At 37.5% G+C, this 15037-nt stretch overlaps 1 pseudogene; it reads right to left on the reverse strand.

Moving 5' to 3' along the window:
• Positions 1-13988, reverse strand: part of LOC108704064 — a 48620-nt pseudogene extending 34632 nt beyond the window's left edge.
• Between the last annotated feature and the right edge of the window lie 1049 nt (positions 13989-15037).

Here is a 15037-nt window from a genome sequence, read left to right on the forward strand (position 1 = left end):
CCGGTTTAGTTGCAAGTCTATGGGGGTTATTTATCAAACTCTGATTTTATCTCATCATTTTCTGCTAAAAACCCCAATCAAATGCACTCTGGTTTTTCACACATATTTATTATTACATTTTCCCGAAAATTATTTCTTATGCTTTTTTGCCAGAAAACTCTGAAAACGTAGGAGTATTGCACGAAACCCAGCACACATTAAAAATCATTGGGACTTCTCCAATTGACTTATATGCAACCTCGACAGGTCTGAGATGCGGATTTTCTAATTCTGACTTTTCCATCCTCTGGGTTTAATAAATTCCGAAAAATTCGTGATTTTTTAAAAGTCCACCGTTATTTGAAAAAATCACAAATTGTTCCGGATTTTTGCATTTGGAGTTTGCCCTACTCTATTGCTATTGCTTCTACTCTCTATCTCTCTACTTCTATCTCACCAGCAGAGTATTTAATGTTGTGCATTTTAACCCTTTAGTTTTGGGGAGATAGTTCTACTCTGTGGGGGTTATTTACTAAACTCTGAATGCAAAAATTCCGAAAAGTTTGTGATTTTTTAGTATAAAATCTGACTTTTAAAAAATCACGAATTTTTCAGAATTTATTATACCCAGAGGATTTAAAAGTCCGAATCAGAAAATCCGGCATCTCAGACCTTTCGAGGTTGCATATAAGTCAATGGGAGAAGTCTCGATGATTTTTTTGATGTGCGCTGTGTTTCGTGCAATACCCCGAAGATTTCTGAGTTTTCAGGGAAAAAGCAAACCCGAAAAAATCGACCCATTTAAATTGTCACTCTGGTTCTTTATCGAGCCAGTTATATACTGTGTAACACAACACACTCACACTGACTAAGAAGAGCTCCTGATGAAATTAGATAATCTCTGCAGAATTAATTGTTTTCACTTTCTCATTTCTAACAGTGCCAACAGGCTTTTCTCCAGAAATGGCAGAATGTGAATGTCAACCTGCCAGGAACTGAACTAGATGATTAGAAATAATGTCTACTATATTATTATTATACTATTTTAATTTATATATCTCAAGCAGATCTTGCTGTGTCTGCAAGCAAAAAAGTACTTTAAATGCAATAATATACTTTGGATCTTTGAATTCCATATTTTATTCTGTATGTTCTTGCCTTGCTCTGTTAATGCGATTGCTCCTGTCTTTGGATCTATATAAAACATTTTTTTCATAGGATCTAGCAGGGTAATGAGAGATCATTTCATAATGCTAATCAGCATTGGGTGTTGAGGGGTCATCTAAATCTGTTGCAGTCATATGCACAAAAGCAACTTCTGCAAAAAAAAAATGGAATTTGTGTTTACTTCAAGCCATTTGGAAAAATAGTTTTCATACAATGAAATAAATGTAGCTTTAGAGTGCCTATGACATGCATAGCACAAACATTACTTGAATGCAAGAGCATGAAAAACTCCCACCATACTTTAAATCAGGGCTGTCCAACTGTCGCCCCATGCTCTGTGTGTGTGTCATACTCTGCCTGCCCTGTGCTCCCTGTGTGTGCCATACTCTGCCTGTCTTATTATGCTTGGGTATGCCATATTCTGCCAGTATGTGCCATACTCTGCATCCCTTGTGCTCCCTGTGTGCCATACTCTGCCTGTGGAACATAAGCCTGGTAGGGGTTTGTTCTGGGGGTTTGTTAGCATTTGGAAATTATTGTTAGGGGCCCCTAAGGTGTTTAATCATGTGCTGGGGAGAGGGATGCTGTGTTATCCACAGGGGAGGAGGCGGAATATGCATTAAAGGGTATGTCTTAAAATAACAACTTTTTTCACATAGGAGTGATATCTCTGCAGTGAGCACTAACCATTTTTTGGGGGTTGGGGTCTTATAATGTGGACATGGGTTAACATGGATGTGGTTTAAAGTGGGTGTAGTCTAAAAACAGGGAGTGGATAACACTGGCTTCCATTATCGGCCCTCCATCATGTAGACCAGAAAAATTGCGGCCCTCTGTACCACAGAAGTTGGATAGCACTGCTCTAACTTCCCAAACTGTGGAACTGGCCAAGAGCAGTGACAAGGAGGCCCTGTTTGAAGGCCAGTCAGAATGCTATTTGAGAATATTTCCTCTTGTTCTCCTATACACACCTGAAAGCCCAGCTTGAAACATACAATATGTTGTGACGTTACTGGAACTGAATGGCTGTCTTGGAACTGGAGGAGCACACAGATGTATAGTACAGAGCTAAAAGACATGGGTATGGGTTGGGCATGGGTCCTACAATGGTGACATTTAGGGTTGGGTGTGGGTTGAGGTATTGCGGGTTAGGTGTTGGTTAAGGCATTGCCAAGGCTGAGTTTTTCCTGATCTGCACATCACTATAGGGCAGTATATTTGTGTGGGGATTCTGCATCGCTGCATTGGGGTGGGGAAGCAAGTGGGCATTGGGAGACAAGAGCAGGCAGCCAGCAGAGTAATGCTGTGTTTGCTGTGAATGCATCCACCCTCATAGAATGAGTATCATTTTCCTCAGTCTACAGTTTACATGCCTTTTTATACAATTCATTGTTTTAGGATCTGTGTTGCAGAGTTGTCATCAAGGGAAAAATATTGGATATGTGGCCCTATCAAAAATGTTTGACATTTTATATTTTGCATAAGAAATAACCCCTTGACAAATCTGGATGACAAAATGCTAAAGAGGTATCAACAGAGCACACAATTCATATATGAACAGGGCCGCCATCAGGGGGGGACAGGGGGGACAAGCGTACCGGGCCCGGGCATGAAGGGGGGCCCGGCAGCGCTGCATTTTTTGAAGATCCGGGCCCCCCTTACGAGCGCCCGAGCCGTACGTTTTGCCTCTTGCGTTGCCGAATGCGGAAGTGCCGAAAAGCCGAATGCGGAAGTGCCGAAAAGCCGAAGCCGATGCGCCGAAAAGCCGAAGCCGATGCGCCGAAAAGACCCGAAGTCACGAAAACAGCCGAAGCCGAAGTCCTGAAGTGGTGAAAAGACCCGAAGTCACAAAAGGAGGCGAAGTTGAAGTACTGAAGCCATGAGTTCAATCCTACTGAACACCAGTTTGTGTTTTTTTTTTTTTTTAATCCCCTGGCCACCAATGTATTATTTTAATATTCTATAGGCCCCTGCCACCAATCTTTTTTTTAAAACTTTTTTTTTGGGGCCCCAATTTTTTTTTGGTGGCCCCAATTAAAAAAAATTAATTTTCTTTTTGGTGGCCCCAATTTTTTTTAACTTGTAAGGGGGCCCCTGCCGCCAATGTTTTTTTTTTTTTCAAATTTTTTTTGGGGCCCCAATTTGTTTTTAACTTATAAGGGGGCCCCTGCCACCAATGTTTTTTTTAAAAAAAAAAAAATTAAATTTTTTTTTTTTGGGGCCCCAATTTTTTATAAGGGGGCCCTGACCATCAATAGCTTTTTACAACTTGTGTGGGGGGGGTTACTTTTTTAGCATTGATGTCTGTGTGGTCTTTTAACTGCGATGTGGAGTGGGCAGGATATGGGGTGGAGCTTGGTCGTCAGTGCGGGCGGGGCCCAGGGGGCCCCAAAAATTTTGTTGTACGGGGCCCCGTGATTTCTAATGGCGGCCCTGTATATGAATATAACAAATCTTTCTCATACACAAATAAAAAAACTGTCAAAATACACTGCAGTTCTATGTATTCTTTGAGAGCTAAAAATTATCACAGAAACTCTTCTGTTTTTGTGTTGCTTGGAAACCTGTCTCCTGACCCATGGCAGCAATGAATCGGCTTAAATTTAGAATGTGATTTCTTTGAAGTATATCTGCTATGTACAGCGATCATTATTGTTAACAATAAAATGTTTCTAAACTTCTGCTCTGAAATGTACTAAAATCCAACTTTCATCTCCCTCACACTCTTGGTCTCTACATTCCTGTTCTGCCAGCAGTTTAGAATGGGGAATCCCAGCAGGGAATGATGTTATTCAAACATGTCACTTCATTTATTTTATATACGAAAGACCAGTGTCAAAGTCTTCTTGGCTTGTTTATGTGACTTAATAGCAATGGATTGCAGGGATTGGCTCTGTATAATGTGTCTCCAGTTCTGCTAGTTATTTTTTAACTGTTACAGTGGTTAGCAGTGTTTTAATAGCATTATCAGTGTTGGGTGTGAAAAATATAAAAAACATAATCGTAACATACATCAAACATCATATAAAACAATGTTTTTTAAGGAAGTTTATTATATCCATTAGACCAATTATTTGTAAGCTATTTTAGACATTATTGCTAGTGTAGACTGAATGTGTGTGTTTTGACACTTGTATGACACAAATTATATGAAATATGTGACCTAAACCATATATACCATTATATGTAGGCTAATAATATAGGCCAATAAATAGACTCATGAGTAGTCTGTTTAAGCTGTTTGTGGCAACTTCGGGCGACTTCGGAAAAATAGCCGCTGCGTGTGATTATTGCCGGCGTTTTTTCATTTTAGCCGGCACAGAGTGAGGGAAGGCGTTTGGGGAGACTGGTCGCCGCAAAGACGAGGCGATTAGTCGCCAGGGACCAAATCTCCCCAAAACACCCAGTGTGGCCGTACCCTAAAGGCCGAAGGGTAAATATAAGAAAATTGTAAGTAGGATTGAGATTCCATTTGATTTTATCTTAGATGAACAGTAAACATAAACACATAAAATTGTTTCTCTGCATTTGAGTTAGTGTATATTTATATATATATATATATATATGTATATAGTAGGAATATACTCAAATGGCAAAAGTGGTAATAACTTTTCCAAAGTTAAAGGCACCAACACCAAGGTAATTTCAAGCAGTATTCATCTGTGTTTTATTCACAGCAGGAAATTTTCACAAATAATTTTAGTGGCAATAACATCAAAATTCATTCCTCTGAAACCAGAATAGCCCAGTTTACTGGCAATCTGCATATACAGTATAGGAAACCTTCTCTTTAATCATATTTACCAAATAACATCATGACCCTTTATGATAAAAGTACACCACAATAATAGATTTCTGTTTAATGGTATAAATTGACATCATATCATGAGCCCCCTGGATGGCTCTGTCTGGGCCCCCATATTTACTCCACTTTTTTCTATTTTAACAATGCAAGCCTAATGTACTACATTGAAGTAAACCACTAAGTTATATTTCTGGTCACATTTCACCAGATACTCTGCTGCTCTGTACCCAGACCAGCCATTTCTTTTTTTTAATAAATATTTTGTTCGGCTGGATATTTCCATATCATTGGATATTATTATCTGAACTTCGGAAGCTCCAAAAATAGCCATCAAAACGCGTCCCTCAGTGCAAAGCAAGAATCCCCTATAAATGAGGCACACTGCCCTGTGCATAGCTTGGCACATCTCAGCCTGAGCTTTCCATGGTACATAGTAATATGTAGCTATCACTTCATGATAAACCAGTCCAGCTCAAGAGATAAGCAAGCTAAAATAAGACAGTGTATCTGCCCTGACATTTCAGTGCAGAGCATTAGGGTGTGGGAAGTTTTGTAGTGACATCTGAAAGCAGATCCCCAGTTGAGGAGAGGACTTGGAATAATCAGTCACATGCTTTCTAACTTTTTGTCCTTTGTTTCCATCTCTAAATGGCAGGTGAAAAGGATTAAACTCATCCTGCCTTTTTTCTCCTATCCACACAGATAGTTGCAGTTACTTTGTCTGGGAAATGCTGTTGTATTAAACCTTGGTACAATGTATATTGCTTATATCTGTTCTAAATCCTCCACTGTGTGCTCCTTTCAAAATCTTGTTTAAATAATACAGATGTTTTATTATCTGGTAGAAAGGAACAGAGATAAACCCAAAACATTTGTACTTTTCCTATATGAAACAGAAGCAAGCTAATAAGCAAGGAAGCACACCAACATCATAAAGATTACCAGTGCTATGTGGTTAATAATAATAATAATAATTAATAATAATTCTCAGGACATTTTGCGTAACTTTTTATCTACATGTTGCCGATGTCTTGTGATTCTAAATTTTTTTGGCAGGTGTGACTTCTCAAGTAAGAAAATGCAGCTGGATCAACTAATGCTGTAAATAATAATTTGTGTTTTTATAATTATTACCATTAGGCCTTGTTCACCTTTATATTACAGTTTAGCACTGTACACAGCATTATTCTAAGGCTAAGGGGCAGATTTATCAAGGGTCGAATTTCGAAGTGGAATATACTTCGAAATTCAACCATCAAATTTAAATATTTCGACTTTGAATATCGAAGTCAAAGGATTTTTTACCGAATTTGTTAATCCTACGATCGAAATAAAATCGTTCGATCAAACGATTCGAAGGATTTTATCGATCAAACGATTTTACTTCGACTTTAAAAAACAAATGCTCTAGAAGGTCCCCATAGGCTAACATAGCACTTCGGCAGGTTTAATTTGGCGAAGTATTGAAGTTGAAGTTTTTTTAAAGAGACACTACTTTGATTATCGAATGGTCGAAATATTCAAACGATTTTACCTCGAGTCGAAGTCGAAGTAGTAGTAGCCTATTCGATGGTCGAAGTACCCAAAAATTTACTTCGAAATGCAAACTTTTTGAACTTTGAAAATTCGCTCGAATCCACTTCGACCCTTGATAAATCTGCCCCTATATTGCTCTTCATTTTTGATGGTTTTTGGAATATTTATTATTTTCAACTGTTAGCACCTAGATTGCAGTTCTGCAAAATGGAAAAATAAGTAATAAAAATATAGCCGTAAAATTAAAAGCTCACATCAATCTGGGGTTGTTGTTTTTTTTGTGTGTGTGTGTGTGTTCGCCATGGGTTTTTCCTGACAATAATATATTTTTAGTTGCTGGAAATAACAAGAATAGGAAGTGTATTCATTAAACAACATCAAAATTACATAATGATGACCAATAAAAAGACTGCTTAGAATTGACCCATCTATAACATTCCAAAAGTTCTAAAAGCATAAGTCTGCAGTATATTTTTCCTTTTACAATATTTCACATGTATAGTATGCAACAACCATCATACAAAATCCATTTTAGATTGGTGCAATTGCAGCTAAACCTTTGCCAGAGGTAATGCAGTCACAATGTCGAAACAAGGCTGCAAATCTTCATTTTGCTATTGAGGTAAAAAAGCATGCAAAGTTTTTCAGCCTTCTCCTGCCCTTTCTTAAACTTCTTTTTCACTTTGCAAAAGGAAAATCTGCTGTGTCGTTTAAAAGTCTAAAATAGAATAAGGCTAGAAATGCTGTATTTATTTACTAAACATAAGCATGAACTTACTGCATCACAAGCCTAATCAGACAAATGATTTATGCTTTCAAAGTTGGCCACAGGGGGTCACCATCTTGTAACTTTGTTAAACATCTTTGCAAGACCAAGACTGTGCACATGCTCAGTGTGGTGTGGGCTTCAGTTGGTAGGTTAAGCTTAGGGATCATCATAAATGATCAAAACACCACAATTTAAATAATATCTGCCAGAAGCCGATACAGCAAGACTGATTAATAATCATAATATGCAGACTGCACTGGGCCCTGTGTTATCATGTAATCTAATGTTCAGTGGCGTAACTAGATATTACTGGGCCCCACAGCAAATTATTTTTCAGGCCCCCAAAATTTTTAGCAGTTGACTTGTTTTACCAATATTTATTTAAACTGTATATGAATTAGGGCCTCGTGGGGCCCCTATACCTCCTGGGCCCCCCTGCAGGCGCAGGGTCTGCTTCCTCTATAGTTACTCCCCTGCTAATGTTGATTTTATAGTTTAATACCAACTTTCTCCAACTCTGCAGAACCAGTGGCTGCAGCAAAATAATCCTCCAAATAGAATTCTAGTTTATCTGTTCCAGTTTATCTGTTATCTGTTTGTCCCTGCAGCAGAGTTGGAAACAATAAAGGGGATGTAAAGGCAAAAATAAAATTCAATACAAATCTCTACACAGTCGCTGACTGCTTTACAGGGAAACAAACAAAGCTGCTTGAGTTCTGCATGGCTGGGAAGTAAGACAGGGGCTCCCCCTGCTGTTCATAAGTATGATTGTTTCTCTGCACAGCAGTTAGGGACAACTGGCAATTCCTATCCACAGCAGTAAATGAAGGGAGAATTTCACTGCATACAGTCAGGTTTCTTATACAAATGGTACACATTTTCTAATTAAAATATATTGGAGATAGGTTTCTTTTTCATTAAAGATAGTAAAAATTGGGTTTTATTTTTTTGCCTTTAAATGCCCTTTTTTTTTAATGCCCCCCCCCCCACCAGCCAGCTCTAGGCCACCTGCACCAAAAGGGAGCTCTCATTCAAGCGGCTATATTTGGGGGGGGCCATGTGCATAATGAGTGAATGTTGCAACTTGCTCATTATGCGCATGACGTCAGGAGCACATTATTTGCATGCGCTCTGACCCACACGGCCGATTGCACCGGGAGCTCCCTCCTGGTTCTACAAATGCTAGATGTATAGCATAATATATATATCGTAAGGACCTTCTTGGCTGCAATAAAAATTTCTTCCCAACCAAATAACCTTACCAGAGTTTAGTTCTCCTTTACATCAGGGTTGAAGACATAAAACAAGGGGAGCTAATGTGGGAGGAACATATAGTAAGTCTGAGGCCCAATAAACAAGAACATGCTGTGGGTACAGTATATTAAATGGAGAGACTTTTTAACGTTTTCTGTAATGGTCACTAAACACTCTTCTATCTGTCAGCACTTCAGTAAATCTAGGCTCTTTACAATCTAGTCAAACTGATTTTTCCATAAGCTCAAAGTGTTCTATTTTCCAGAAGCTAAAGAACAAGATTAATGTTATCTCCAGTCTTACAAATAAACAGTTTTGTAATGTTAATGTGCTTTCTGTAAAGAAATGCACATTGTCATTCTCATCTTTTACTGTTATATGAATAGTGACCATCTGGGATATAATCTTCCCCTCCGCCACTCTTCTCAGAATTACCTGTACAATAGAATGAGTGCAAGGCAAGACGAGAATTATTAGTGAGTTCTTTCCTTTGTGAAGACCTTCCTACTGTTTTTCTTTTACCGTTTTTGGTATTCAAAAGTTCTGAAATTTTTGACGCTCAGGACTCCAGAATAAAACAAAACTGCTTTCAATCTAAGTAATAGACCACCAAAAACAATTGTAATTATCATAATATATTTAAGTAGGAGGCACATAATTCATTAAAATTACAACTTGTGAGTAAGGAGTATTGAAAACCTACCAGCAAAATTATCAACATTGTAAATGTCTTGGTCTTGCATAAAATATCAAAAGTACATCTACTAGTGGTTTTGGGCTTTGGCATATGAGTTGTTTTGATATTGTGTTTTTTGGGGGAGAAACTGCAAGCGCAAGGTGACCCATAGCTTTGGTGAAGCAGCATCTTGCAGACTAGTCTGTTCAATACCTCTTGTTCCCCATGTTTTATATAATTAAAGGGATATTGTCATGGAAAAACATGTTTGGCACTGAGATCCATTTATCAAAAGAGCAAACAGAATTTTTTTATATTTAATTTTGAAATCTGCATGGGGCTGACATATTGTCAGTTTCCCAGATGCCCTAAGTCATGTGACTTTTGCTATGATAAACTTCAGTCACTCTTTACTGCTGCACTGCAAGATAGTGTTATCACCCCCTCCCTTCCCTCTCCCAGCAGCCCATTAGCAGAAAAATGAGAAGGTAACCAGATAACAGCTCTCTGTAAATATAAGAACAGCACTCAATAGTAAAAATCCATGTCCCACTGCACTCAATAGTAAAAATCCATGTCCCACTGCAACTCCTTCAGTTACATTGAGTAGGAGAAACAACAGCCTGTCAGAAAGCAGTTCCATAGTGTAGCACTGTATCTTTCTGAAAGCATATGACTAGGCAAAATGACCTGAGACGGCTGCCTACACTCCAATATTACAACAAAAAAACTATACACTTTGAGTTAGAAATGAAATTTTAAATGGTAGAGTGAATTATTTACAGTGTAAACAGTGTCATTTAGAAATAAAAACAACACCATAAAAAATAAAGTCAGAGTCCCTTTAAGCTTTTCTACATTAATATAATTAGTATATTATTGTTAATACAACAGATGCTAGAACTATAAAAGCTTGGACTGTTATTGCATTGTAAACAACTGGTTATCTTCAACTCTAACCACAGGTTTGTTTGTTTAAGAAATCCATTTAATAGCGATTCGATGGGATTTGTCGTACCTGGAGTGTATAGAATGCCTTCCTTTCCCGATCAAATGGTTTAAGGGCATAAAGGAAGTCTGACTCTGGATCAACTCCAAATATGTATTCATCATTTCCAGCAAGCTCTGCATTATACTGACCATCTGTTGCAAGAATTATCTAGAAAACAGTTTTACTGTAAGGTTAATTGGTAGAATATATTTGGCAAGGTAAAAACAGGATAACGAGCAGGCACCTAGAATGAGAACACAGCTTGTTCCCATGTGCCTATTACTAATACATGCTAACTCATTTCTAATCTCTACAGATAGATTTCACTGCAAAAACATAGTGTCATCCACTGTTCAGATTGATAATGGTTATGAAAAACACAATGAAGATGAATCCGGAAAGTAACATTCATGCATCTCTATAATATATCAATGTAGCCAGGCAGCAGAAAAATAGCAGTAGGTGCTGTGCTCATTACATAAAACCAGGAGTGGGCATGGCCTATATATAGCATAGCTTTTCTTTTTTGACTCAACAGAAAGAATTCATTAATATATACTAATAATATTCTATGATGGCATAGAGGTCCTTTAATTACATGAGTTATCTTTATAGGCTTAAGGCAAAGGATTACTATGGGGTTCAGGACAGCCATACGCAACACACTTTTCCTCTTGCGCCCACATGCACAGCATAGCGTTCCAGAATGGTAAAGCAGCCCTATGCACTAATAAACAAAATTAATAAATTATTTTTCTAGGGATTAAAGTTTAAACTGTATGTTATTTATATTAGTAATGAACTAATCTGTCTCGTTTTGCGTCTCCAAAAAATTCAAGAACTGTTCAAAAATTTGCAAAATGCACTGAAGTCTATAGGCAACAATTTTTTTTTTAAACATGTAACTTTTTTCTTCCTCCAAATGCATTAAAGGCAATAGACTTTCTTCTTGCGGCAGCTTTTTTGCTGCAGTTTGGAAAAATCGCAGATGATGAAATGCAGAATTTCGACACAAATATAAACCTGGGAAAGAGTGGAAAATCTACGTCAAGCTATTATTTGTATTTGCCTGTAGATATAAAGCAGCCACAACGACGTCTCTGGAAAGGCAGCTATTAGATGCACATATTACCAGTTAGGAAAAGGAAACAATTACATACACTGTTTAAATTAAGAACCAAGGGATCAGAGAAAATTGAAAAGAATCGGATTCAGACGCATATCAAATAGTCAACAACAGATATGTCTGTGCACCAAACCAACTTTGAACCCTTATTAGCATGTTCAAATATGAGTCAAATTTTAAAAAATACCACAAAATATGAATAAAAATGTGTTGTCTTCTGATTTTCATTGTGTGGCTTTGGTTTCTGCTGCAAAAAATGCCTGTGATCAGGTGATAACCTAAATTCTATACATTCCTAGAACAGGTATGGGATCCATTATCCAGACACTCATTATACAGAAAGCTGTCTCCCACAGACTCAATTTTTTTAATGATTTCCTTTTTCTCTGTAATAATAATAATAATAATAACTAAGATATAATTAATCCTTATTGGAAGCAAAACCAACGTGTTAGGTTGATTTAATGTTCACTATATATGATTATATAGTAGGCTTAAGGCATGAAGAGCTAAGTTACGGAAAGTAAAAAACACAAAAATGGAGACCGCTCAAACTCACCGCTAAGTCCCCCCCCCCCGACAGGTGCTCAGTCTCCTATGTCCCCACTGTATTGTATGCAAAAACTAGAAAGTTGACGGCACTTCTGGACTAGTTTTATTGTAGCAGGTAGCTGTGCAAACCTAACGCGTTTCGGGATAAGATCCCTTAATCATAGGCTTGATTATGATTAAGGGAACTTATCCCAAAACGTTTTTGCGCAAGTTACAGAAATACCCATTATCTGGAGTCCCAAGCATTCTGGATAACAGGTCACATACCTGTACAGGTATGTGATTCCTTATCCAGAAATGCACTATTTATAAAGAGATGCACACACTCCACACTCATTTATATGCAGTTGGGGAGATTACATCATTTATTATTCCACCAAAGGATCAACATTTCGGGGGTGCAAATCTCCCTTTGTCAGGATTACCCTGACTCAATATAAATAAGTGTTTGTGGCTCCGTATAAATAGTGCATTAGTACCAGGACCTGGCCAGGCAAATGGACAGCTTGCACCACCAGTGCAGTGCATATAAATAAATGGGTGTGCAGTGGATCAACTGCAATTAACACGTCAATGGGCTCAATATCCAGAAACCCATTATTGAGTAAACTCAGAATTAAGGGAAGGCCATCACCTATAGATTCCATTTTAATCAAATAACTCAAGTTTTTGAAAATTATTTTATTTTCTCTGTAATAATACAACAGTATCTTGTACTTGATACCATAAAATATAGATTTAATCCACATTGGAGGCAATATATACGTAATCCTATCGTATCATTATTTTTTTAGCAGATTTAAATGGAGATCTAAGTGACTGAAAGATTACTGTGGTGTTTATACAAATGGCCTGTAGATGTCACTGTGCTCATACTTATATTGTGCATACTTCCTGGTAGCTTAAAAGTGAAAGTGAAAGCTTACTGTTGTGTAATGCCTGCATGACTCTGCTAATAAAGCACTGTTATACTCTACTCATCCTCGGCTACCCAAAACATAACAATTACATACCCAAAAAAACCCAGGTCCTGAGCATTCTGAATAACAGGTCCCATAGCTGTATAATTACCTAATCATTGCATACCACCTATAGAGAAATAGCAGGTTTTACACAGTACATACTGGCTTCTCATTTCAGTATATAACCGAGCCTTTAACAGAATGCAGGCAGACTCTGACGTGGCTTGTAACTAATACAAAACCTTGATCAGTTCACAGGTTAATGGAGGCATACAATTTTTGTTGCTATTGGGATAATGCTAAAAAAGTTCAGCCTTGAAGCCAAGAAGAAATTGCAAGTTAGCCTTGTATATTCAGTGACAACAATGATAATTTTTCTTGTTTTATACTCTATAACTTTTTTTCACTGTTCTGTATCTTTGCTGGATTGTGAATGTTCTCAGAGCTACACTGACAATACTTTTTTTAAGTTAAGCCATTCTATCATTCCAGTTTTTATTAATGTAGCAGTGAGCTACTCATAGAGACAACATTTTTTCCCATGACAGTATCCCTTTAAGGGAAATCAAGCGAATTGATGTAAACATATTGCTGATTCATTTTCAGATATTCAGATAATTTTAGAGATATTTGCAATTTAGATTTTTTGGGATCAAGATTCACAAGTTTTACATTTGGAAACGCAAGTTGCAAGTTGCAAGTAAAAATGTATCTCATGGTTTTTCATCTTAAAACTCAAATTGAATATGGCCCAAAATTTCCTAATGAACTTATATTGACATGGATAAATGCCAGTGCCAGTGATCTCTTTACTGTCTGCTTCAATTTTGTGATCACACCCTCATTGCACCTTCTAACTAAAAAGAATGAAATGCAAAACCAGACATTAGGGTGGTCTGGAGATTAACTTGCCTGATATACAGTATGTCCAGTGGTTATTATGGGAATAATTATTTGTACAAAAAATATCCTACTGGAAACACCCAACAACCATATAAAAAATTTATTATTGTATGCACTTTAAGGAGTGTAAGAAGAAGTAAAATATAATGACAATTTTTTTCATGTTTAATTATTGTAAGGAATACTCACCGCTCTGGTCCTCTTCGGCAAGATGGCGGTTCCAGTCCTCTTCGGCAAGATGGCGGCCTCCAGGATTCCCTCGTGGCATGTTCTGACGCCCACGCGTCAAACATGCACTACGGCTTGGCGCCAGAGCATCAGAATGGACGCATTGTCAGGACCCTGGCACGACAAGGTGCGAATCATCAGCACGCGCGTCCATTTCGCACCAAAACTGGCCTATTGAACAATACAGACCTTGCCCAAATATAGGTTCATCTTTATGAGTTCCTGGGTGTTATCTATTGCTAAATTCCATGATTCTTGTTATTGACCTCAGCCTGTTATTTGGATTACGAACCTTGCTGCCTGGATTGACCCCTTGCCTGGACTTTGTTGACTCTTTTACCTAACCCTTTTGATACCGTGAAATGTATTGAACTAGTAAGCTTCCTCCTTGGTCCGCAAAATCCCAACAGAGCCTTCGGGCCCTGACAATTATATTTTTATAATTTTGATGACCCCTTGCTTTATTTATTTTATTGCTTTGCAATATTTATAAATGGAGCAAGAAATAAATATGTATGGTTATGGTGTTTGACTATATTAGACTAATTGTTAACTGACACTTTAAAAGTGTTACTGAAACATTATGCCTACCTCAGATGGAACGAGGAGGAGAAGAAAGAAGTAAAAATGGTACCTTCCAACCATAGCTCTGTAACAACAAAAATACAAAAGCATTTTACATTAACCAAAGCTATTAGAAACTGTTACGTAATTTACTACTTGATCAAATCCATATCACCTGATGGGTTATATGAAATATATAATAATAATATGGGTGCCTGTTACCTTTTTATTTATTTTTTTGTCATTTTGGTTTAAAGGAAAACTATACCCCTCAAACAACGTAGGTCTCTATAAAAATCTATTGCATGAAACAGCTCATACGTAAGACCCTGCTTCATGTAAATAAACCATATTCATAATAACACATTTTTTATGTGCCATTGGGTAATCATCAATAGAAAACTGCCATTTTAAAAAATAAGGGCAGCCCCCTTATTTTGTGGGTAAAGTTTTCCTTTAAAGTGTTTTTGTTTCTTAATTCATTACATAGATCCCAACTGGCTTTTAAAGTGTCAACCAGTCTAT

The sequence above is a fragment of the Xenopus laevis genome, chromosome 4S (assembly GCF_017654675.1).
Source record: "Xenopus laevis strain J_2021 chromosome 4S, Xenopus_laevis_v10.1, whole genome shotgun sequence".
Taxonomy (NCBI): domain Eukaryota; kingdom Metazoa; phylum Chordata; class Amphibia; order Anura; family Pipidae; genus Xenopus; species Xenopus laevis.